Genomic DNA, 24,995 nt, shown 5'->3' with positions numbered 1-24,995 from the left:
AGGAAGGATTGTCATAAATGTTCACTGTTATATCGATCTAGCATGCACTTCACACACATTTCATAATGTAGTTAGGGATCAGAGTATGAGGACCTCCAGGTTGAATGTAAAGGATGGTGATTTCCTAAGGGATTTGGATTCCCATAGGCGAGACTTTATTAGTCGAGGATATAGTGCAGGTGAGACTGAAGATGGTATTGCGTTTAGTGTGGCAACTACGCATACCAGATCTAAAGCATATTTTTCTACATCATTTCGGGATTTTGGGACTAGTTTGTCTCATATATCTGAATAATCAAAAGTAAAATAATACTAGCAACTAAAGGTCAGTCTATAATGAAAAAAACACAAGCAAACAAAATAACAGTCCAACCACCAAGGCTGATGATATATAATCCAAAAACGAGCAAAATGAGCAACAGTTGTATACGTTTTAAACAGAAACGTTAATGCCACAGGATAAGCGCTTTCACAAAATATGCTTCTTCATCATCTACAAAAACAAACTAAAAAGCTGCTGACATTTAAAATACAAAAAAAAAAAAAACAAGCAAAAAACACAAATAATTAATTATGTAACGGACAAGCCTTCAATGCAAGCTTTAAAGGTATAGTGAAATTTAGTCCAGGGATTCTATGTGCCTGCAGTGTTGCTATCCATTTCATTTCTAACCATTCAGTTTTGTTGAAAACATCCCCTCCCCTTAAATTATCTTTTAAGATCTCTAGGATAGTAAACCTAAAAGTACGCCAATTATTACTACTAATGTGCTTATAGAGAGCATTTATGCTGTTCTTCCTCCTGATGTCCCCTAAATGTTGTAAAACCCTTTCTTTTAACTTCTGGTTTATCTTGCCTCCATAGAATGACTCACATTCTATGGAACTGGCTAGATAGACTAAATTAGTAGACTTACAATCAGCATATAAATTAAACGTGTATCTCTTATTTGTAGTAGGATGAACAAAAGTATTAACACAAGACATATGACTACAAGCTTTACACAATCTACAAGGAAACATACCCATCCTAGCTGTTCTACATTTCCTAAAAGTTTATAACAAAGCTGTCTCATTAGTGATAAATTATTTCTGTAAATAAAGCTGGGTGTGTCTCCTACTATTTCATGGATCTTCTCATCCAATTGTAGAATTGACCAATTCCACCTTATAACCTCACAAACTGACTGCATATTGCTACTATGTTTTAACAAAAAAACACATCTGGGTCTGTTAGTGGTATATCTCTGAGCAATTGACCGATCCCGGTATAAATAGGGTCTACCTGTGGTGTACCTCAAATCAGATGCTTCCTTTAATTTATCTTTTACATCAGTCAACCTATACCTTCTATTCACAAATTCATTAGCTAGTACATTGTTCACTTGCTTATAATCATAGTCTCTAGTATACGACCGAGAGACACGTAAAAACTGTCCTTTTAAAACATTGTTAAATATTCTATTTGAATGCATACTATGTCTAGAAAGAAGACAATTTTTTCTACATTTTTTTCTAAACATTAACATGTCAATACATCCATCTTTCCTACGCACTGAAGTAGCATCCAAGAAGTCAATGCGTTCAGTAGAAAAATTCATAAAAACCTAAAAAATGAACTACTACCTTTTAAATATTTCAGAAAATCACATAGCAACTGCTGTGTGCCATACATAAAATAATTATGTCACCAACAAAACACTTGTAATATATAAGATGATCACTAAAACATGTTCAGTAAAAACATTAGCCTCCCAGTCATCCAGCACCAAATTGGCATAACTGTTCACACAGGGTGTGCCGATGGCAACACCCTGCTTCTGTAAATAAAACTTGCCATCAAAAATAATAACATTATGGTGCAAGATCAAATCCAGTAAAACACAAATTAATTCAATTCATTCATGTGACAAATTACTAAAGCCATTCAAAAAGAATGTATAGAATCAATTCCAAAGCTATTCAGTATTATAGTAAATAAAGTATTGTTGTTCAACAAAAATGGACAACGATTCGGTGACCCACCCCTGCCCTGCTACAATGGGTCATAGAGGTGGCTTGACCCTCCTTTTATGTATTTTAGGAAGACCATGCAGGGAGTTAGTCAGTGGATGCTCAACCAATAGAAATTCATATAGTTCCTTAGTTAACATGTTTGTCAATAACAAATCATATAAAGAAGCATGAACTTCTTGTATATGGTTAGTTCGTGTCCATGTATAGAATCAATTCCAAAGCTATTCAGTATTATAGTAAATAAAGTATTGATATCCAACGTGACAAATATAAAAATCCTATAAATATCATCTAAACCTCACATACATTCCCCAAATGTCTGAAGAAAATCTTCCGTGTCCCTTATTACAGCTGGAGCCTTCTTCAAATACAGTTTCAATTGTTGTTCAACAAAAATGGACAACGATTCGGTGACCCACCCCTGCCCTGCTACAATGGGTCATAGAGGTGGCTTGACCCTCCTTTTATGTATTTTAGGAAGACCATGCAGGGAGTTAGTCAGTGGATGCTCAACCAATAGAAATTCATATAGTTCCTTAGTTAACATGTTTGTCAATAACAAATCATATAAAGAAGCATGAACTTCTTGTATATGGTTAGTTCGTGTCCATGACAACAATCACTCCACCTTTGTCGGCAGGGCTTATACAAATCTCACTATTGTCAATTAATTGCTTAAGTGCTGCATGTTCTTCTCCAGTAAACTTATAAAAAGTCCTAGTAGTAGGTTTCTCTAACATTGCATATAGGTCATTCTCACAAACTTTAAGAAATGCCTCAACAGTAGAGGGGAGTTACAGGTTAAATAAACTATGTTTCTTTAATGCTACTGCTGGTCGCTGTTCATTATTATGAAATAAAACCTTCAATGCCACTTCCCTAGTAAATTTCTGTAGATCAATTAAAACCTCACTGACCATGGAGGGTTTAGCAGGAATAAAGGATAAACCATAATTCAAAACCTTACATTGTACATCCGATAAACCCACTGATGAAATGTTAACTACTAATGTCTCATTTGTTTCTGCCACACTTCTCTCTTCTGTTGTTCTGCTGAGAATCTGTGCCATTTGTGTCCTCGGCTGAGTGAATGTGTAGGCAATGGATTGATCAACAACCTCAGGGGAGCTGAGCGCCACAGGAAAAAATTGAAGCTCCAGTACCAGGATTCTTTGGTCTGGCTCCTCCCTTTTTAAACTGGGAGGTCGATTTTTTGGATGATAAAGACACCATATATCTGATGTTATGGTACCTATGTATTATAGTAGTAATACCAAGGCAATTAAAGATATATTCAAAAAACATTGACCGATATTGTTGGCTGATGAGGGGATTAAGGGTATTGATGGTTCTAAGGCTATTTTCTGCTATAAGAATAGGAAATCTTTTAAGGCTGAGGCTAATTGTCAAACTAGTGAACTTGTTTACCTAGTTCATTGTATAGCATGTCAAAGCTTTTACTTAGGAAAAACTAATAGGAGTCTCAATAAAAGGATTAAGGAACCTATTTATACTAGAAAGGGTAAGAGCAGTAGTACCCTTGCCAAACATACTAATAGTAAAGGTAACATGCATGAGTTTAAGTTTTTAGTGTTAGACTGTCTGGTTTGTAATGGCTGTATGGGTGACTTTGGTAATACTACTGAAATGACTGAATTAAGGTGGATTATCACCTTATGAGCTGACAGCAGATTGGGACATAATGAACAAGTCCCTTTGAAACCTGTATTGAAGTCATGGAGAATGCTGAGGTGACTACACATTTATGTGGTTATTTTATTACATTATTAGGTGGTATATGTTTAAATTCTACAATTTTTTAGGATTTTTACTGACAATACCATGAATAATAATATTGTTTTAAGCCTGCATTTTTTTATTTTTTTTTTAATTTTTGTTTTAGTATAATGTGTATGTGTTGCTTTAATTTGTTTTTACTTTGGAGATTACATTGTTTTAAGCTTAGTGTATGGCTGGGTAGTTTCGTTTGTTAGTTAGTAACCCTGAATACCTTGTGTAGGATTGGTTAGTTAGATTTAAATGGTTGAGCTGTTTCCTATATATGTAATTTATTTTATATTATTTGTTTGGTCTGATGAAGCATTTGATAAACGTGAAAGTGCTTACCTATTTAATAAAGTTTGTGAATTTATTTACTGAGTGCTGTCTTTTTGCAGAAATGTTTTCATAGCTTTTAAGCTGTGTTTCAGTGTCCATTTTGTATTGTTTTAAATACTTGTTTTTATCAGTCACTGTTTATCCCTGTTGGACTTTGTTTATTGTTTTCTTACCTCTGTGGAAATGTATGCATTCCCTTTTACATAAGTTTGAATCCTACATTGTACAAACTAATTTTAGCACTGTGTAAGTCCCACAAAATATGTGCCTAGTCATCCCATTGATCCCTCCAAAGTTATGGCTAAAAGACAAGTCATTTAGCATTTCAGTGTTGACCAGTGGATAAAATGTGACCAGGTGTAGTAGCATGCATGCCATAAATCAATGCCGAATGTCACATCATCATTGCTATTTCAAAAATTCCCTTCATCTTTGTTTGACAATATTTCTCTTTGCTTATCATTGCTCAAAAACAGTTGGCATGGTTGTGTGTGTTTGGCACTGGTCGTAAAATGCAATATCACAAATTGGCGAGAAACCATTGCAACTTTTTGGAGGACCTTTGCAGACATGGCAGGAAATGAGAAGAATGGTGCCAAATTCAGGGTACAGAGGTTGGGTGTAGAGGGGTCAAAAATATTTGTTGCACTTGTTTTGAAGCTCTGCAGACATAGGCTGCTGCAGGGGGACTATACCAGGTCTCAGTATAAGGCTGAGGCTTGTAACAGCCTAGCCAAGGCTGTCTCTAGTGACATGCATCCCAAATCTCTGACAGATTTTGATACCCTTGATAAGTGTAAGCACTGGCCTGGGACATGAACCATTTATAGGTAACCTCTGTCCATTAGAGACATAGGTGCCAAACCAGGGATATATTTCCAGTTTCCATCCAGTTGTCCAAGTTGCACTTAAATTGGGTTAGGGAGGAACTCTGTTTCGGGTCTATATTAGAAGAGCGAAGTGACTTAAGAGCAAACACTCTTTTGTCGACATGTAAAACTTGAAGTATGAAAAGAGAGAAGTTATGGAACAGTGATTTTTTTCCCAGGGAAAAAAAAATTGCTGTTCCAAAAAAAAAAAATGATAAAGACAAAATAAAGTGGCGGGCTTTGCCCACACCCCCCTACTTAAATATACCAACTCCAAGATCACACCACAGTAGAGAAAACAGCAAAGTCCCGAGAATGGCCCAACAATTTTTTTCCCTGGGAAAAAAAATCACTGTTCCCTAACTTTGCTGTTTTCAGACCTCGGGTCTACAAAAAGCATTCGCTCTTAAGTTGCTTCGCTCTTCTAATATATACCCCTCTGTTTCACATAGATGGGGAGCCTGTTCCATAGATGGGGCAGTCTCTAGGATACATACCTATTTCTCCAGCAGGTCATATTTAGGCAAGGTTTAAGTCTTTAGAATGGGTAATTCTGGTACTGTTTGTTATATGGATATGCAGGAACTCCATCAGAGTGGGGTCTGACAATGCCCTGTATGCCAGGCATAGATCTCCCCTCAAAAGCTTGTAAGAGACAGAATACAGAGATAGGGCCATGAGGCAGTATGCATAGGACATATTACTTATGCCCTGTATTCATTTAGTGAAGAACCTTTGTAGGCATTCTAATTGTTGGATATGCCTGGTTCGGTACATACCAAAGGGGGAATTGTACTCAATGATATGTCTGATGAATGCCGAATACAATGGAACAATGACTTCCTTGGACTTAGATGCCATACCTTTGTTAATAAGTTGCGCAACATGGAATGATTTCCTCACTACTGTAGACACGTGATGATCAAAGGCTTGATTACTATCTATGTGTGTCCCTAAGTCCCTGACTACTTTTTTTTCTTTTTTATTTATTTAACATTTGTTTACTGGGAAAGTCTGACTTGGAACAAAGCCAATTTTCAGCAGAGGCCCAGGAAGAAATGCTCCAGATGCATGTCTTTGTTACGTGGGAGGAAACCGGAGCACCTGGAGAGATCCACACAAATGCAGGGAGGACATGCAGACTCTGTACAGGAGGCACATCAGCTGAGAATCGAACCAAAGAACCTCTTGTTGTGAGGTGACAACACAACTGCTGCATCACTGTGCCATCTAGGCCACTACTGGGTTAACTCTAAGGGGTGTGTTGTCAATGTGATAGTTACCAGGGATAGACGACTTCCCAAAGGATACAATTATGCATTTCTTGGCACTTAGTTTTAGTCCATGGCTCTGATACCAGTTGTTTGTCTGTGTCATCTCCTCCTGCAGAACATTTGTGTCAGTGTGAGATTCAATGGCAGTGCCTCATTTGCAATCATCTACAAATTTAGTCAGCCAGAGGCCACTGACATTGGCCTTGACTTCTGAGAAAAAAATGCCAAAAAGGAGTAGTCCTAGGATTGATCCCTGAGGGACTTCACTTGTGACTGGCCTCTTTGTAGAGGTGGACTCCACAATTCTAACTTCCTGAGTCCTGTCTGTGAGCTAGTTGGCTATCCACCGGGTGACATATGGGTTTGTACCTAACCTCTTGAGTTTGTCAACAATACCCGAGTGGGGTACTGTGTCAAATGCCTTTGCCAGATCAGGGTAGGCAGTGTGAGCAACTTTGCCCTCATCCATTGCTTTGGTGACCTTCACAAAGAAGTCCGCCAGGCTGAGTAAGCATGATTTGCCCTTGACAAAACCAAACTGGGTTGGGTTCAGTGTCTGGAGGTTTACTATATCTCTGCTGATCATCTCCATGATAATTCTTTCCATGGCTTTACATATAAGACTAGTGAGACTTATGTGTCTGTAGTTTCCAGGGTCTGTAGATGGCCCACCTTTGTGCAGAGGGATGACTGTTGCCTTTCTCCATTCATGAGGCATGAAGCCTGTTTGGAGGCTACAGTTAAATAGCAATTCCAGAGGCCCTGATAGGTCATGTTTCATGCTATTAAGAAAGCATCCTGGGATATTGTCTGGGCCCATTGATGCAGTGTTCTTGGTGTTAGAGAGAACATTAAGGACCTGTTCCCTAGTGATAGTAGGAGAAGTTATATTTGATGACATTTCCTGAGGGAAGGTTGAGGAGGAGAGAGGGGTAAAGCTGGAGGTGAATTTATCAGCCCGGAGATTTGTTATATCTTCTGGCGCAGTATCGGTGGCTCCATTTACAGTGAGCTCTGCACACAATTATGTATTGCTTTTGAGGCTGTGAACATATCTAAATAATGCATTGTGGCTGTCCTTGGCCTGGGAGGCCAAACTTACCTCAGATGTGGTTTTGGTAGACTTTATTTGTCCTCTGAGTTGTTTGTTTAATTTGATGAGAGTGCTTTTATCCTGCTGGGTGCTGCACCTCCTAAATTTTGCCATGATTTTCTTCCTCCTGTTATATAGTCAATTGATTTTGTTATTCCACCAAGGTGGCTTGTTTTTTGAGGGGTTTATGGGGGCTTGAAACTTTGCCAGGTTCTCACTTAATAGCAGGAGGTTAGCCTTAGAATAGTTCCTGAATATTCCAGGTTTAGCTCGGGGTCCAGGTTTTATTTTTACTTCAAAGGAGACCATTTTGTGGTCTGACCTTACCAGGGAAGGCATTACAGTATGGGGTGTGCAGCAGTCTCCCATATTAGTGAGGACCAGATCCAGTATGGTTGCATCCCTGGTTGGTGTATTGACTATCTGGTCCAGGGAGTTTGTATTTACAAAATCCAGGAATCTCTGTGCATTTACTTTTGTTGTCATATAAGATAGTTAATAGTGGGGTAATTAAAGTCATCCATGAATATGGTATTGGACTGGATGGTTAGTGTTTCTCATAAGTTTAAATACATGGTATGGTCTTCCTGGGTCATAGAGGGGGACCTATAGCTTGCTAAGAAGTGATACTGGATTTTACCTATGGTGATTTGAACATGGATCAGCTGAAGTGCATTGTCCTGTCTGACTAGCCTTGAAGTATATTTATTTTTGATGTAAATAGAGACACCTCCACCTTTAGTCCCTGCCTGTGAAGTAGCTGGCCTAAATGTGTGGAAGGCATTATAATCTTGCACTGCTGGTGTGCTCTCTGTGGCTTTAAACCATGTCTCAGTGACCGCACAGACATCACCATTCTCTAGGTTAAAGAGATCTTCTAGGGAGTGGAGTTTTTTGCTTAGACTCCTAGCATTGAGAAGTAATACCTTTAGATTTTCTTGTAATAAAGATATTGCAATAAATGTCTTGTGATTCCATAGATCAGTATCACCTTCAGCATGCATATCTTAACTGAAACAGCAAGCATGGATGCTGTCTGCTGTAGCTCTTGGTAATTGTAGTGGCAGTCTAATAGTGTATTCTGATTATTTATTTATTTACTTATTTATTTGATGTTTGTTTATCTGGATGATCTGACTGGGCACAGTCCCATTTTCAGCGGAAGCCCAGGGGGAGGGGGACCCGAAAAGATACAAATAAATGTTACATAGTTTATAAACGTATTCAGTAGTAGCATAAACAGAACGCAATTTATACATGATATACTAAGATATACATAAAAAGTATATTATGGAGCATAACTAATACATAAAAAAGTAGGAAATAAACAATTGTTGCATTTGTAATGCAGCTTCTAAACATGAATTATGATAGATATGACTATGTCAACTTTATATAGTATACAAAGCACAGTATAATGTGTAGGTGGTGAGTTCTGAAGCAATGAGATAATTAGAGTAATTGTGAGAAGACTGAAACAGAGTATCTAGAGAGAGAGAGAAAGTAAGGTGATAAGTATGGTGAGTTTATAGGTGATATAAGTTAGACATATATCATGTATACAGTAAACATCTACAGAGGACAATAGATAACATATGTATGGGAAAAGCAATACAGCTGGATGTCAATCAGGAGTTAGACAAGCAGAGCCAAGAATTAGATAGATGGGACTTTAGAAGTAATTTGAACTGTGAAGGATTGGCAGTGGTCATGATGTGCTGGGGGGTTAAGTTCCAAATCATGGAGATTCGAGTAGAGTACAGAGCATCTCCATAGTGATTGTTAGCTTTTGTAACTTGAAATAGGAGTTTGTCAGAAATCTCAGGTGCCTTCGGTTAGACTGTGGCTGAAGTAGATTACAGAGTGCAGAACACTTGTCAGGCTCATATATTATGCCATGGGAAATTGTAAGTTGGGTGAGAGTTAGGTAATTAGGTAACTCAAGCCAATTTAGTTGACAGATTATGTGGGTTCAGTTCTCAAAAGTGAACTATAGATTCACATTCAACAAGTATAATTTCTACATTTTATATGCAGCAATATGGGCTTTAATGCCATGGTGTTAAGTTAATCTGCAGTATCTTTTCAATCATATATGGACTATATGCATATTCCAATGATTACTTGTAACAAATCACAGTCATTTCTTTATTTTGAACACTGTATAGCTAGTATAATAATAAAAAAAATATTTATTGTAATAAAGCATGAATGTGACATATCACGTTTCTAATCATCACTTTTTATTTTTGTCTCACTGCACCTTGTATGTCTCTTTTTGATTTTTTTTTTTGTGTGTTAACTGGCAATATACCATTCTGATGTCATGCCTTTCTGACAACAAACCAAATTATTTTCAGAACAGGAAAGTAGGCCAACTGCTGCGGCTCAGCCTGCCAACCTTCCACTGGCTGCTGCACAAACATCCAGTAACTCTGGGACGCAACCCAACAGTACTTCTTCCACAGCCCCTGCCCTACCTGGCCCATCCACATCAGGTAGCATTGCCCTGTCTGCTGGTGCATTGGTTCCCACTGGAACTATTGGTGGAGGAGGTGATTACATAATCTACCAGCAGCTGCCAGGGATGGTGTGTGATGTCATAGAAACTGGCCTTAGTGTCCACATCAGCCACTTGGAGTGGTTACTCATTAAAATAGAAAAGAGACTCACACATCAAGCAGTCTCACAGAGAACTGAGGAAAGGGACAGTCTGACAGTTCCTAGGGTGAGGACTAGATTCTCATTGTTCCCACACTTGATGGGCATGTGCCTCCGATATTCCCTACCTATCCCCAATCATGGTGTCCCTCAACTGTTTGTGTCCATCACCTTCACTGTGTGTGTCTGTCTTGTTTGTCTGTACCTGCTTCTTCACCTAACCTACATACATGACCCTCATATCTGTATGTTCCTGCCCCAACATTCTTCTCTTTTTGAAAAAAACAAATGGGCACCTGTCCCACAAAAAAAATAAATAAATAAATAAATAAAAAAATGGTGACATACATAGCTCACCAGTTCGCATATGTGTCTTCTTGATGCAATTGATTTGGTCCGATTGGCTATAGAACATGATTATGTTGCTGTCATTCATCTGAGTTGTGATAACAGCCCAAATTTATCAAATTTTCTATACATGTACACATTACTGTGTTGAAGAAGTAGAGATCTATGGTTCTTTCCAATTCCCTTCTTCAAATTCCTTTATTGTTTTCCCTTTGTTCTTCCCACTGCTTGCCCTCCCATTTCACCACTGTCTTATTTACCCCATTTTCACACATTTAATCTTGCCAAAAAAAAAATAGAATCACACATGTCTAGAAAAGACCCATAAAAAGCCTTCACTTTTTGTCCTCTGTATTTGTGCAGAGTTTGGTATTGTGCACAATTGTCAAGTGGCAGTGAATGGCTGTTTGTGTCCTGTGGAAAACCTTGGTGATTTTTTGCCATTGGCCGCACTGATCCAATTATCTCTGCACAATGGTGCTTAAACATGTTCTGCTATAGGAGCACAGAGTAAAACCGCAGTAAAGCAGCCACTACTCTGAAATAGTCTGACAGTTTTGTACACTTATGGATGTAACAAAGTGTAACTTCCTATGTGAAATGTTGACATAGATCTCTTGACCGACCAAATATACTTTTATCCATAGCATGAAGGGTTCAATTCCATAATGTAATGTTATATGTCTATGATATGTTTAATCACCCACATGTTAACATTTGCCACAGTTATGAGTTCTCATGGAGGTATAATGGTTAGTGGCCAAAAAAAAAAGAGTATTTGAATTGACATCCAACTGTTGAGATATTTATCCAACCTTGTTCTGCTTGTCATACGCCTGTTGTTCCCCTACTAACCCTTCTTTACCCCCATGTCAGTCACTTCATGCTGCAGAGCATGGCAGCTTAATAATGAGAACAGACCAAAAGCATGCCCATGAATGTTACATTACACCAAACATTGTTATGTGTATGTTCATCTCTTCCTGTTTGCACCCCTTCACTCCCACCCCTCTTTACGTGTGTATCTATTTGGCTGATGGACATAAAGGTCATCTCATGGTTTCTGAATACTGACATGACTTTGCTGATGGATGATACAAACATGTTACTTGATTCAATAAGGGATTAGTGTTCCTGTAGAGTGCAAGGTTTGAAAATCTGCTGTAGGATTCCCTTTGTGTCATGCTCAGGTGATGATGGATGAAATGTTCATTGAATATGATGTGGAAACTGTCCTTACTGCGAAAAAGCATACTGCACAATCTTTTCAAGTTATCTGGTCCTACACAAATAGTTAGCCATATCTGCTGTGTCATAATAGTCATTTCAAAAGATGTACCACTCCTTGTCATTTGTCACAAGTTTTACACACAATGAGCATTACTGATAACATTTGTGGAAGACACACACTTTAGTGTACTCATGGATTGTCACATTTTCATTCTTGATCACATTTACTTAGCTAATGACATCCTGATACCATTTGTAAAAAAAAAAAAACACCAAAGTGAATCATTTGGCTTTGAACTCTGGCTCACCTGTGCTCTGACTAGGAGCTCATTGCTTTTACTCCCTGTGCCACAGAGAAAGTTAGGCAGTCAGTGCATTTTCCACACTCAGTACTGTTGAGAGTGCTGCTGGCCATGCAATGCCACTAAGCCTGCTTTCATGAAGGAAGTGAACCAAATTAAATCTTATGCTTTTTTTCCTTAAGCAGACAACTGCATTTTTTCATCACTTAACTTCACACAAACATGGAAGGCACAGCCAACAGCTATTTATGTAATAAAAGTTTGACCCCAACATTTCCAAAATATATTACAGCATGCACATCATGCTATCTGCCAACAATTGCTCAGATAACATATTTAGCAATCCTGACACATGAAACATTGACAACAAACATATGTATTTTGCAGTTAACCCCAATCAGGTCAGTTACTGTATGTCACTATTTGCACACATGTTGGCAATGAACACCAGTGGACACTGCTACTTCACACGTCTAAGTTGCATTCTAGAAATTCAAATCATGCATACACTAATACTTTGCCATCATCTGCGCAAATCAGCTTTGTGAAGAGGTGTTCAACATATATAACTCTGGATACTGGCCTCTAATCCTTAAATACATGGCAATGGATTCATAAGCATAAGCAAAGGGTAGTGACATATGTGCTTCAAGGGACATATGCTTTCTGATGTTTACGTGCGCCCTGCAGGAATGCACTTCAAAATGATATATCTATTTGGGCCATTGTCACACAGACTCCAGAATTACAGAGTACAACTAGAATGCTAAATTTGGTTTGGGATTATAGTGACACTGGACAGTGGTCATCCATGACCATATCCCATCAATATTGTTAGCAACTTGTATTAAGGTGAACATGCCTTCATCTGAATATGAATACACCATTGCACTACTGCTGTTTCCAAAGTGTGTATTTGTGTGTGTCATCTACATAACATCCTGAGAAACAGGTTCATAGCTGTCTCACTTCTGCAATATGCATTAATGACAGCTTATTTCATCTAAGTTGCCAGGATGTATTTATATGTCCTTTACCAAGATGCAATCACACAATCACATCACAAGTCCTGGCTTTGCAAACAAGTCTAGTAACAGTATATGTTATCTGCGACACTATAATTATGTCATGCCCAATGTAGTGCACTATGACACTATTAAATTCAGACTCCTGCAGTGACATGAGAATTAAGTATTTTGTTCACTAGCTTGTGTACCTTAGATAGTGGCTCTAATTTTACAATAGTCAACTTGTGTGTGTGTATTCAGCGGAGCATGAGCCCAGGTCTTGCTTCACCCAAGTAGCATTCAGAATATACATTTGCACTGTTACATGACTCCACAGCAATTTCATACAGTCTTGGTAACATCCTCTTCTCAACATACGCTGACAATGTCATCCTGTATAAAGTGCACTCTGACACTATTGAAATCAGACTTCTGCACTGGTGCGAGCATTAAGTACTGTGCTCTTTAGAGTGTGTGTTAAAATAGGTAGGATCTCACAGCAATCTATTTGTGACTGTGTGTGTGTGTGTGTGTGTGTGTGTGTGTGTGTGTGTGTGTGTGTGTGTGTGTGTAGTAAGAAAAGCAGGAATCTAGGTCCTGCCTCACTCTAGTAGTATTCAGAAGATACTTTTACACTGCTACATGACTCCACATTAACTTCATACAGCCCTCCTAACATCCTCTTCTCAACATATACTGATGATGTCATCCTCTATAAAGTACACTCTGACACTAATAAAGACAGATCTGTGTGGTGACAGTAGCATTAAGTACTGTGCTCTGCAACTTCTGTAACCTATATAGGTAGAAGTTCTATTGTCACATCAGTCAACTTGAAAGAGTGTGTGTGTTCATTCAACTATCAGCCTGGAGGCCATTTTACACCAGAATGTGAGTCCACATCTATGTCAGACACTCCTGTAAACATCTTCTACTTTGCATACATTGATGATGTCATCCTCTATAAAGTGCACTCTGACACTGTTTAAGATGACTTGTGTGGTGGCTCTAACATTGGATACTGGGCTCTACAGCTTTTTTAACTACATAGGTAGGGGTTTCAATCTCAGAGCTGTTAATTTGAGTGTGTCTGTGTCTTCATTCAACTACTAGCCGAAAGACCTGGGTCAGTTTGAGTGTGTTCATTTAACTACTAGTCTGAAGACAATTTTAAACCAGGATGTGAGCCCACAGCTATGTTGGACATTCCTACCCAAAAATCTTCTTCTCAGCATACATTGTTGATGTCATCCTCTATCGAGTACTCTATGAGAGTGCTGCAGTCAGGCATCTGTGGTGGCACTAGTCTTGCGTTATATGGCGTACAGCTTCTATGCTTGCACAGGTATGGTTTTCAAATCTAACCTCAGTCAACTGGTTTGTTTGTGTAGTTGATGTTACATTACAGTCATTTTATGATGTTTTGAATTTCTTTTCATTTGACTCACTCTCAGGAGAACATTTTCCTTACATCCCTGAATCAAACATCCCCTTTTTTCCCCTCTATCCATATAAAATCCATTCTGCAGAACACTGAGGATGTCATCATCTCAAAGATGCATACACACCTCGTGAAGCAAAGCCCATCCATGACCATCTGCAAGCCGTCTACAGACCAGTGAAAATTATGATTGCTAATTCTATCATGTGGTCGTGCACATGTCATGTATTGACAGAGGCAATTCATATTAAATCAAACACATACACATGCACACATAACCCTACTATCTTCCATCACATATATATTCCATCCATCCCTACTATCTTCCAACACAAATATATATATATATATATATATATATATATATATATATATATATGTATATATATATATATATATATATATATATATATATATGTGAAAATATCATAACCATCATAAAAGTACATATAGCAAAATGGAATACAATATACTTGAAATTTCAGGATAGATTACAACTAATAAAAATGACACTACTTCCAAAAATAATATATATAGCTCAAGCTATTCCTATGTCACCAAACAAACAAACTCTAAAAGAAATAAATACAGTCCTCTTAAAATTTCTCTGGTATCCTAATAGAAACAGAATAGCGTATATGCAGCATATCAGACCTTGGGAAAAAGGAGGGATTAATTTCCCAGATATAGAGACATACATCAAAGCCTCTAATTTCAGAACAGTTATAAACTGGATAGATCCAAGTTATTCTTCCAGCTGGAAAACTCTTCATACTGCTATATTTTCAAATGAAAATAACATAACCAAAAATCTTTTGTTGAGTGATCAAAATAATAAGCTATGGCATATTCTATGTGTTAATATACAATACAATATATCAAAACAAACCAATCTAAACAATATAAATCATAACTCCTTTAGAAGATTTATTAACACTAATATAGATATAAAATTATGGATAGAATAATTAAGGGTCTATATTGGAACCGCGAAAGTCCTATTCACGACTATGTAAATACCGACACATATTATGCGAACCGCGAATACACCGAATGCCCTAAACCATGAAATTCAAAAACTCGAACCGTCATAGTTGTCCAACCCCACCGCCCACTACATACTACCTAACCAAACAAAATAAATAAACCACATACATACACTAACCAAAACCCTTCTTCTAACCCTAAACTAAACCCTACTTCTAACCCTAAACTAAATCTTGCATATACTACCATCTATGCACTTACCTTAACCCGCACCCTAACCCTAAGGTCCGTAACTATCGCACACTTACCCTAAGAAGCTATACCCAAACAAAATAAATAATCCATACACATACACTAACCAAAACCCTACTTCTAACCCTAAACTAGACCCTACTTCTAACCCCAAACTAAATCTTGCATATACTACCATCTATGCACTTACCTTAACCCACACCCTAACCCTAAGGTCGGTAACTATCACACACCTACCTTACGGAGCTATACTGCCGAAGGACCAACCATGACGATTCGACATTTTGGATTTCGCGCTTCAGGACAATCAGTGTTTTTACAGTTCGATGAATACGTGTTGAGGTTTCCATATTTGGGTAAGTGGACCTTCACAGTTTTAATAGGGAACCAATAATTAATTCCATTTAATCTTACAAAAAATTTCATCAACAAGATGCATAAAAATATTTTCATTAGTTGGGAAACAAAAAACTTTATATGTTGGCAACATAATTTTAAATACATATGACATTTCAGCTAATGACTGGCTAATCACTCAAAGTGTATTATCACATGTGCAAGATCTATGCAGATTAATTAATAATTTCTCGTTCAAAACAAGACCCAAACTAACAACTCTCATGTTTGAAGTTATATATAATAACTACAATTGGACAAATATAACCTCAAAATTATACAAAATCTTAATAAACTATAAAGTTCCAACTCATCAAAATTATTGGAAATTCATTACCAAAGGACATATTATATGTTTATCAAGGGAAAGTAAAACCAACTTATTGTATTCCATTAAATTAACTTCCAATTCACAATTTTGGAAGATATACTCGTGGAAATGTCTGCATAGGTCGTTTCTTACCCCCAATAAATTAGCCATATTCAACTCTAGTAAAGAGGTTATATTCTGGAGATGTCTATAAAAATGTGAAGCAAATTGGATACATATGTTATATGATTGTACAAAAATCAAAAATTACTGGGAAGAAATAAATACATTTATTCAAGGTACATACACAGATACATTTGTATTAACAAAATATTTAATCCTGTTAAATCTTAATGAAAAAATAGAAATGAATAATAATTATCTATATCTACTATGAACTTTACTAGCAGTAGCAAGGAAATGTATTACAAGAAAATGGAAATCATCATCAGAACCAACAACTGAAGAATTTCTGTGTCTATTAAAAGAAACAGCTTTGATGGAAATCAAGATCAAGGAACTGAGAATTGCTCCTAAAGTTTGGAGTAACAATCCATGGAAGAAGATTATATCTCTTATCGAGACTTTTAAAATGGATCCAGATGACACTTGAAAGTAAAGAAAAAAAAAATGAAAATATTTGTCTTTATAGTACTCAAATATGTTCACAGATTGACTCTTGCAACTATTATCTAAACCATTCAGGCCTAGTGTATATATTGTACACAGTTTATTATATTATGTTTACTTAGACATGTGTAATTATATTATTGTCATAATGAAAAAAATTAATAAAAACTTGTGAATAAATAAAACATATATATATATATATATATATATATATATATATATATATATATATATATATATATATATATATATATATATATATGGGTCTACTTCACGTTCTCGTAAGCTGACAATATCGAGTCTGATATGGTCGGCACGACAATATCGAAAGTGAAGAACATCGTGCAAGTAAACAGAAATTTCCATAAGAGGAGATTTCCATTTACCTTAATGTAGTGCAGTATCAGAGTTGGTGTAGGGGGTGTGTGGGGGGTTTGCCACTTTACATCCACCTTTATTAAAATAAAAAAAAAAACATTAAAATAAGTGCTTTTGTTCTGTATACTCACATGACTTCTTCAGAATAAACCTTCCTGACAGTCAGTGGTGGTCACACGATCCTTAAGAAACCTTGGTCACATGGTCATTAAAAAAGCCTTTCCTTCCAGCATTTAAAGTGACAAGCAACCAATATTTGTTAGTGCATTATTACCAAAGTACATTGTATTATAACACATTATGTCATTTAATAAATATATGTTGAAATAATATTTTAAAACTTACAAATGTTGTTAATGTTTTTGATTTGCAAAGTTTTAAACACCATTTAGATTTATTTTATGGAACACTAGAACGTTGTGGTTGGCTGTCAAGCTGCTGACTAGTCATCTTTTCTTCTTTCATTGGTTTGTCCTTGTTGGAATTATTACCTGTTTTTTCACATCAGATTCAGACCAAACATTATATTAGTATGTGATTTACAGCCTGAAGTCCAATTGTAGCACAGGTACAGCTGTAGTGTGACTGTACTGTGTCATGGGCGTACCATTGCATCATATCAGTATTACCACTTGATAGTTTGCATAAACACATATGGATGTATGTCATGATTTCATGGCAGTATAACATGTTCGCTGTCAGTGTCAGGGAAGCAGTGATTATGAAGCACATTTGCTGAGTATTGACATGTATTGATTGTATACAATGTGCTTCACGTATTGTTTGATATGTTTATAGCATCACACTGACAACTTCCTTGCCTTTTGACACTAGACTTTGCACTGCTGTACTTTCTGTGTACATAGGCATAGTTGATGCATTGCCATCAGTCTCACATTCTGCTGTACCATTCACTTTAATGAACCCTGTTAAATAAAAACAAAGATAACAACACAGGAGGCTCAGATGCAAAAGTTTACTAATGTACACCAGGAGGCAAAAAACCATACAAGTACAGAATTTTGTCTGACATGATGCAGGAAGTACAGAATATTTTATAGTGTTTACATTCAGGTTTTGCCCACCTTACTGACGTGGTTAGTCACAGGGCATCTACATCACTTTTACTAACAGTATTCTATTCATAAAGATTGCTGATGTTATATTTTTTAAAAAAGCTTTCCCTTGGGAATAATACAGCCTTGCAAAGCACCTGGTCAGTTATAATGTCTTTCTGTAAATGTTACTCCTTCAAAGTTTCAGGCCTGCTCGAATACAATAGTTGGTTTAGTCTTGTAATACACTTCTTTGTTCTTCTTGCAAAATTCTTCCAACAGCTGCTTCTTATCTTGATAACATTTACAAGGCCAATTGTCCCAGAGGAAGGAGAAGAAGATTTTCAATGCTTTATACATTTAATTTCCTGACCCAGCAGATAATCATTAGTGAAAAACATAAGCTTGCTGAGCTGGCTACTGCCAGGGTCAGAGTTCAAATACACTGCAGTTCCAAAGCTTCAAGCAATTACATGTAAAATCATTCTTATTGCCATATTATTAATAGAATAAAATGCATTATATACTGTTTGCTTTTTAATTAACACTTTATATATGCTCAAATACATATTTTTCTAACATTTTCCTCCCTTTTAATACTTTTATTCTATTCTGAAATATAAACAATGTCATTTTTTCCCCTAGCCTTCTCCTTTAAGGACTTTCAACCAGGCAAGTCATTTAGTTTATACTTCGGAAAGAATTTAATCTGAAATTAATTTTTCTAACTCAATGTCTTGGTACAAAGTTTCAGTTACAGATATATCAATAAAATCTTTGATCAATCTTTTCATGCAGGGAATCCCACAACAGACACATGCTCCTAATAGGAGCAGACCCACACAAATAGCAATCAAGATGTTCATTAGGAGAGAACCCCACCCACCAAACAGACTCTGGAAAAAGTTTGTCAATGGGTTTGGGCCTGGTTCAGTCATGGCCGATACCTGCTGTATTACCTCTAGGTGGTCATTAATTTCATGTCGATTGTCTGGTATAAACACACAGCATTCTTCTTTGATAAGCATGCACGTACCACCTCTCGCCGCTAGGGTGAAGTCAAGAGCCATTCGATTTTGTAGCACAACAGTTCTCATTGCAGTCATTTCATCAGTCACTAGTTCGAGGGCAGAAAAAGTTGCATTACTCATTACTTCGAGAAGTTTCGACAGCTTTCTCAACTCCCAGATCGATTTGACTGCTCCATATGCTGGAAGTATTCCAGCCCAGGATATTACACTGTCACTCAAGTCCATATGAGTCAATTTTTCTTTATTTTTTACGGAATGATGGTCTTTCCAACCAGTTTTGATTTGTCCCACTGAATTTACAGGTTTTCCGATTGGACCTTCAGGTTTCCGGGCTACATCTCTCACATTTCGTATCTTACCTAGAGGTAATTCTGCAGTATGTCTTATGGCCGGAACCAGATAAACCAAAAAACAACTGCCGGACCAATTCTCAGGTAGCCATTTGTGTGCCTTTTTCCCCACAAACAAAATAACAGTTTTCTACTTTAGTACTGATGCGGGTTAATTTTGAATGAAACATTTTCTTGTCTACAATATACAGTTGTTTATGCAAAACAGGATTTCTCTGCACATCACATAATGTTGTTTTCATTAAACTCAAATATGAATCATAATTCGTATTACAAACAGTGCCTCTATCTTTAACTTTAATATAGCATTTATAAGATATGGTTATATTACAGTTACTCCAACCCACTTGAAGTGTATCATTCTTATAAAAACATACAATTCCCTTCTGTGTAATAGGCAAATACAATGCAATTTTGTCTTGTGATCTTACAGATCCTGTATCAAAAAGTAAATTCTCCCAAGTCTCATTTATCCCCAAGGGGACAGCAGACATTAACAGTCCTCCATATGCTGTTGGTATAGCAGTACAAACCCAGCAATTTGAAATGTTCATAGTCTCTACATATACACGCTTCATAGCTAGGTATGTGTTAAAGTTCGGATGCCAGTCTATTGACAGTTCATCACGTCTCTCCACTTTCACTTGTGTGGTTACATGTAGGAAAAACCACAACAAAAGGAAAGTCATCACAATCATAGTCAATAAATGCATAGTCAGCAAGATGATTAAACAACATCTTTGGGGTTGATCTGTATTTTTATTCGTTTTGCTCTTGGCCATCCTGCCTTTGTTGTGTATCAGTCCCAAAATGTTTATCAAGTTGAAAATTCTTTACCGGTTTACAGTGCGTCAGATGGACCCAGGACGTCCTCTCAGCAACTTTGACTGCAGTAGGCATTGCCAGCAGTACCTGGTACGGTCCTTCCCACTTTGGACTCACCCAATTCTTCCTCTTCGTAACCTTCAGCCACACCCAGGTGCCCGGAGTCAGCACTGCTTCTAGCGGTCCAGTCTGTCTTTTATCTGAAAAAGAGTTCAACTGCAAAACAGTTTTATTTGTTAACAGTTTTCTCATGTAGCTAGCTAATGAGCTGTCAGCCTCTAGTTCTGCAGGCATGAGAGCTTTCCACTGTGGCACATAATATGCCCTTCCAAATATCATTTCAAAGGGAGTCAAACCCTTTACATTTGGAACTGTTCTCATGTTCAGCAGTGCCAAAGGCAGACAGCAAATCCAGTTTTTCTGTGTCTCACTCACTAGCTTCCTCAATTTGTTTTTTAGAATTCCATTGTACCTTTCCACCAGTCCTGCAGACTGTGGGTGGTAAGCACAATGATTCTTTAAGGAGATTCCAAAGAATCTCCCAAGCTGGTGAATCGTTTGATTAACAAAATGTGTCCCATTGTCACTATAAATCCTTTCCGGTATGCCAAATCTGGGAATTATTTCTTTTACTAGGGCTTTTGCCACGGTTGCTGCATCTGGATTTTTAGTTGGAAAAGCTTCTACCCATTTGGAAAACATATCTATAATTACTAAACAGTATTTTTTCCCTTCACATTTATTCAATTCTATGAAATCCATACAAATAGTGTGGAACGGATATGGTGGTGTAGGAAAACTCCCTTGCTTGGGTTTGAATGCCCCTTGTGCATGATGTTTGTTACAAATATGGCATGCTGCACAAAATTTTTTTGTATAATTTATGAATCCGTATGTTTGAAATATTCGATTTACTAACTGTACCATCCCCCCTGTTGAGACATGGCACTGCCCATGGCTCAACAAAGCTGCATATCTAAATAAATTAGACGGTAATATTGTTTTTTTCTCTTTGGAGACAAACAGTCCATTTTCAAGGATTGCACCTCGTTTCTCCCATTTTTGTTTCTCTGCTTTCGTAGTTAGTGTCTGCATTGTTTTTTAACATTTCTAGATCTAAAATCTCAGAGGGTTGTAATTCCTCGGTTTCTGAGTCTGAGGCTGCTTGCTTTGCAGCTGCATCAGCTTTTGCATTTCCTTTTGAAATTCTATCCTGTTGTTTTGTATGAGCTAAACATTTACAAATAGCTACTTTAGTAGGTAACTGAATAGAATCTAATAAGTTCAAAATAAGTTGCGCATTATTAATCGGTTTGCCATTAGATGTTATCATTCCCCTATTTTTCCATTGTTGCGCAAAAACATGCACTGTAGAGAAAGCATACTGACTGTCAGTATATATGTTCACACATTTATCTTTCGCTAGAGTGCAAGCCCGTGTTTAAGCTATCAGTTCTGCTGCTTGAGCAGATAGGTTATGCTGTAAAGGTTGGGCTTCTAAGATCTCTGTATCTGTAACCACTGCATATCCTACTAGATTTTTCCCTGTAGGACCCCTTCTGCATGAGCCATCCACGTAAAATGTCACCTCGGCATCATCCAAGGGCATATCAGTGAGATCTTGTCTGGGCAAAGCTGTTTGTTCAATTTCCTGCAGGCAGCTGTGCAGTGTGCCATCCACAGGGGTTGGAAGTAACATTGACGGGTTTAATGTTGTACAACGTTCAATTACCATATGAGGTTGGCTCAGCAGTATGGTCATACATGAAAGATGTCTAGCAGGAGATAAATATGCTATTTTTTCTTGTAGTAAAATTATTGCGAATGCATGAGGCACTCTCAATGTGAGAGGGTGGAATAACACCACTGAGGCCGAAGCCTGTACTGCCATTGCAGCTGCGACCACTGCTTGCACACAGTGAGGCAACGATCATGCCACTGGGTCTAACTGTGATGAATAGTAAGATATGCGTTGCTTATCCCCATGCTGTTGCGTCAGAACTGACGTCATGTATCCCTGTTTACAATCTACGGTCTGAAAGAATCTTTTGTGGTAATTCGGAAGTCCTAAAACTAATTAAGAAGCTATCAATTGTTTTAGTCTGCAGAAAGCTGTTTCTGCTTCGGGTGTCCATTGTAATATATCTTGTGCTGCCATTGGTGTTTTATATATTAAATCAGCCAGTGGAGCAGATTCTAAAGCATAGTTTGATATCCAGCTTCGACAAAAATTAGTTGTTCCCAAGAAGGACATCATTTCCTTCTTGGTCGCTGGTTTAGGTGCTTGTAAAATTGCTGTTTTTCTGTCTTCGTCTAATATTCTACCTTCATTGGATATTACATATCCTAGGTATCTGACTTGTTTTTTCCAAAGTTGTAACTTACTGTTGTTTACTTTATGTCCCTGTGCTGCTAAAAATGTCAATAATGCTATCATATCCTCCCTGCATTGATGCTGGGTGGGGGCTGCTAGCAAAATGTCATCTACATAAAGTAGAATCTGACTACCTCCTGGTGGGGTAAACCCTGCCAGGTTGCTTGCCATTTCTTGTGCAAATATCGTTGGACTTTCACAATATCACTGTGGTAGCCGAGTATAGGTATATCTTTTACCCTGAAATGTAAATGCAAACCAATACTGGCTATCAGGATGTATAGGTATTGAAAAGAAAGCATTGCTTATGTCTACTACAGTGAAATATTTTTTTGTGGCTTTAAATCGTTCAACAAGGTGTGTGGGTCTGGCACCATAGGTGCTCTAGGTATTATTGCATTGTTTACAGCTTGTAAATCCTGTACCATCCGCCATTCCCGCTTGCTTTTTAACAGGAAATAGAGGGGTATTACATGGTGAATCAAGAGATTCTACCAGTACTCCTTCCTTGAGTAATGCTGCTATTATAGGCTTGATTCCTTGCTCTGCATCTTTCCTCAAGGGGTATTGTCTTTTTTGTGGTCTAAATGCTGATTTTGGTGTAATAGTAACTGGTCCTGCTGTTTGAATAAGTCCTACATCTGATTTGCCTGTTGACCAAAGAATCTTTGGTATGTCACACAAGGCTTTTTCTTCTTCTTCTAATAAGAACACTAATCAGCTGTCTTCACTAGTTTGTAAGTGTACAGCTGGATGTGTCTGTGTTAGCCAATTCAATTTCTGTTTTTGTATTCCCTGCTCTGATAATTCTAAATCAGTTTGTTTTTCCCATCTTGTTACTTTTTCTCCTAAGTCTGCCCATTTCATATTCTTATTTTTCATTAAGCTGACATGTGGTAGTCGATTAGATTTGTACAGTGTCATGAATTCCTGAGGTAATGAACAGCTTACCACAGTATCCCAATACAAGGTTCGTAATACTAATCTGTTAGCAGGATTTTTTAATAATTCTTGCTCATATTCTTTATCAGGTCCTGGCATGCTACAGTAGTATAGAGTACAGTGTAACAAATGCTGTTGGTCAGTGTCAAGGGAGGGGGCCTTACTGATGGCTACATTCATCAGTTCCTCGGTTACTGCCCCTGGACCAGTCGTAACTAGGTCCTGGCTGTACCAGTAAAAAGTCTCACCCTCCGGTCGCACCACAAAAGTATCCATTTGTCTTTGTGCCTCCATACCCTGCATAGTGGGAACTACCGGTATGCCAAATATCTGCATAAGATCTCTTCCCAGTAGGTTTACTGGACATTTTGCAGAAACTACAATTTTACTTTTCTGAGTCATACCTGAAACAGGGTCAGTTATTGCTATATCATGGGAGAGTGGCTCCCTATATAGCTGTCCGTTTGCTGCTTTTACTAATATATAATCAGGTGATTCGGAATATTCTTTTTTTTTCCATAATAAATTTTTATTGAAATATATTTTCCAAAAACATTACAAAAATACAATAAACATCACACACATAATACACTATAACTACTACAAACCATTTATACAATATCTACATGAAATGATTCCTGTATTTAATATATTCCTAAAATCAGTATCATGCTAATATAATATTGAAGACCTTTTCCCATATTTTCGGGTTATTAATATTTTTGTTAGTTTGTTTCAGAAGTAATTTATGTGCTAGTATATGTTTTATAGCCACAAGCTTAAAATTATTCCATGATGTCTTATGTGGTTCTAGCCAATTTGTGGCTATATAGAGTTTCATCAGCAAAAAATATTCATACAAATAATAGTTTGCGATCTGGAAAGCTCTCTTGGAGGAATGTGTAGAATCATAAATTCCCATGACAGTGTAGAACTTTGATAACCCATCTTTTGCAGTTGTACTTTAAGAGAGTTCCAAAGTTTATATACGCATTTACAACTCCAGAACATATGAAGAAGATCCGCTGTTTGATCTGCACAGTATGGACAAATTGGAGAATTCCTAGGGTTAAATTTATGTAATCTAAGATGTGTGTAATATGCAT

This window comes from Protopterus annectens, chromosome 9.part0, assembly GCF_019279795.1.
Source record: "Protopterus annectens isolate FY-2018-M chromosome 9.part0, PAN1.0, whole genome shotgun sequence".
NCBI classification, from domain to species: domain Eukaryota; kingdom Metazoa; phylum Chordata; order Ceratodontiformes; family Protopteridae; genus Protopterus; species Protopterus annectens.
The sequence above is the reverse complement of the archived record's forward strand: the minus strand, read 5'-3'. Positions refer to the sequence as shown.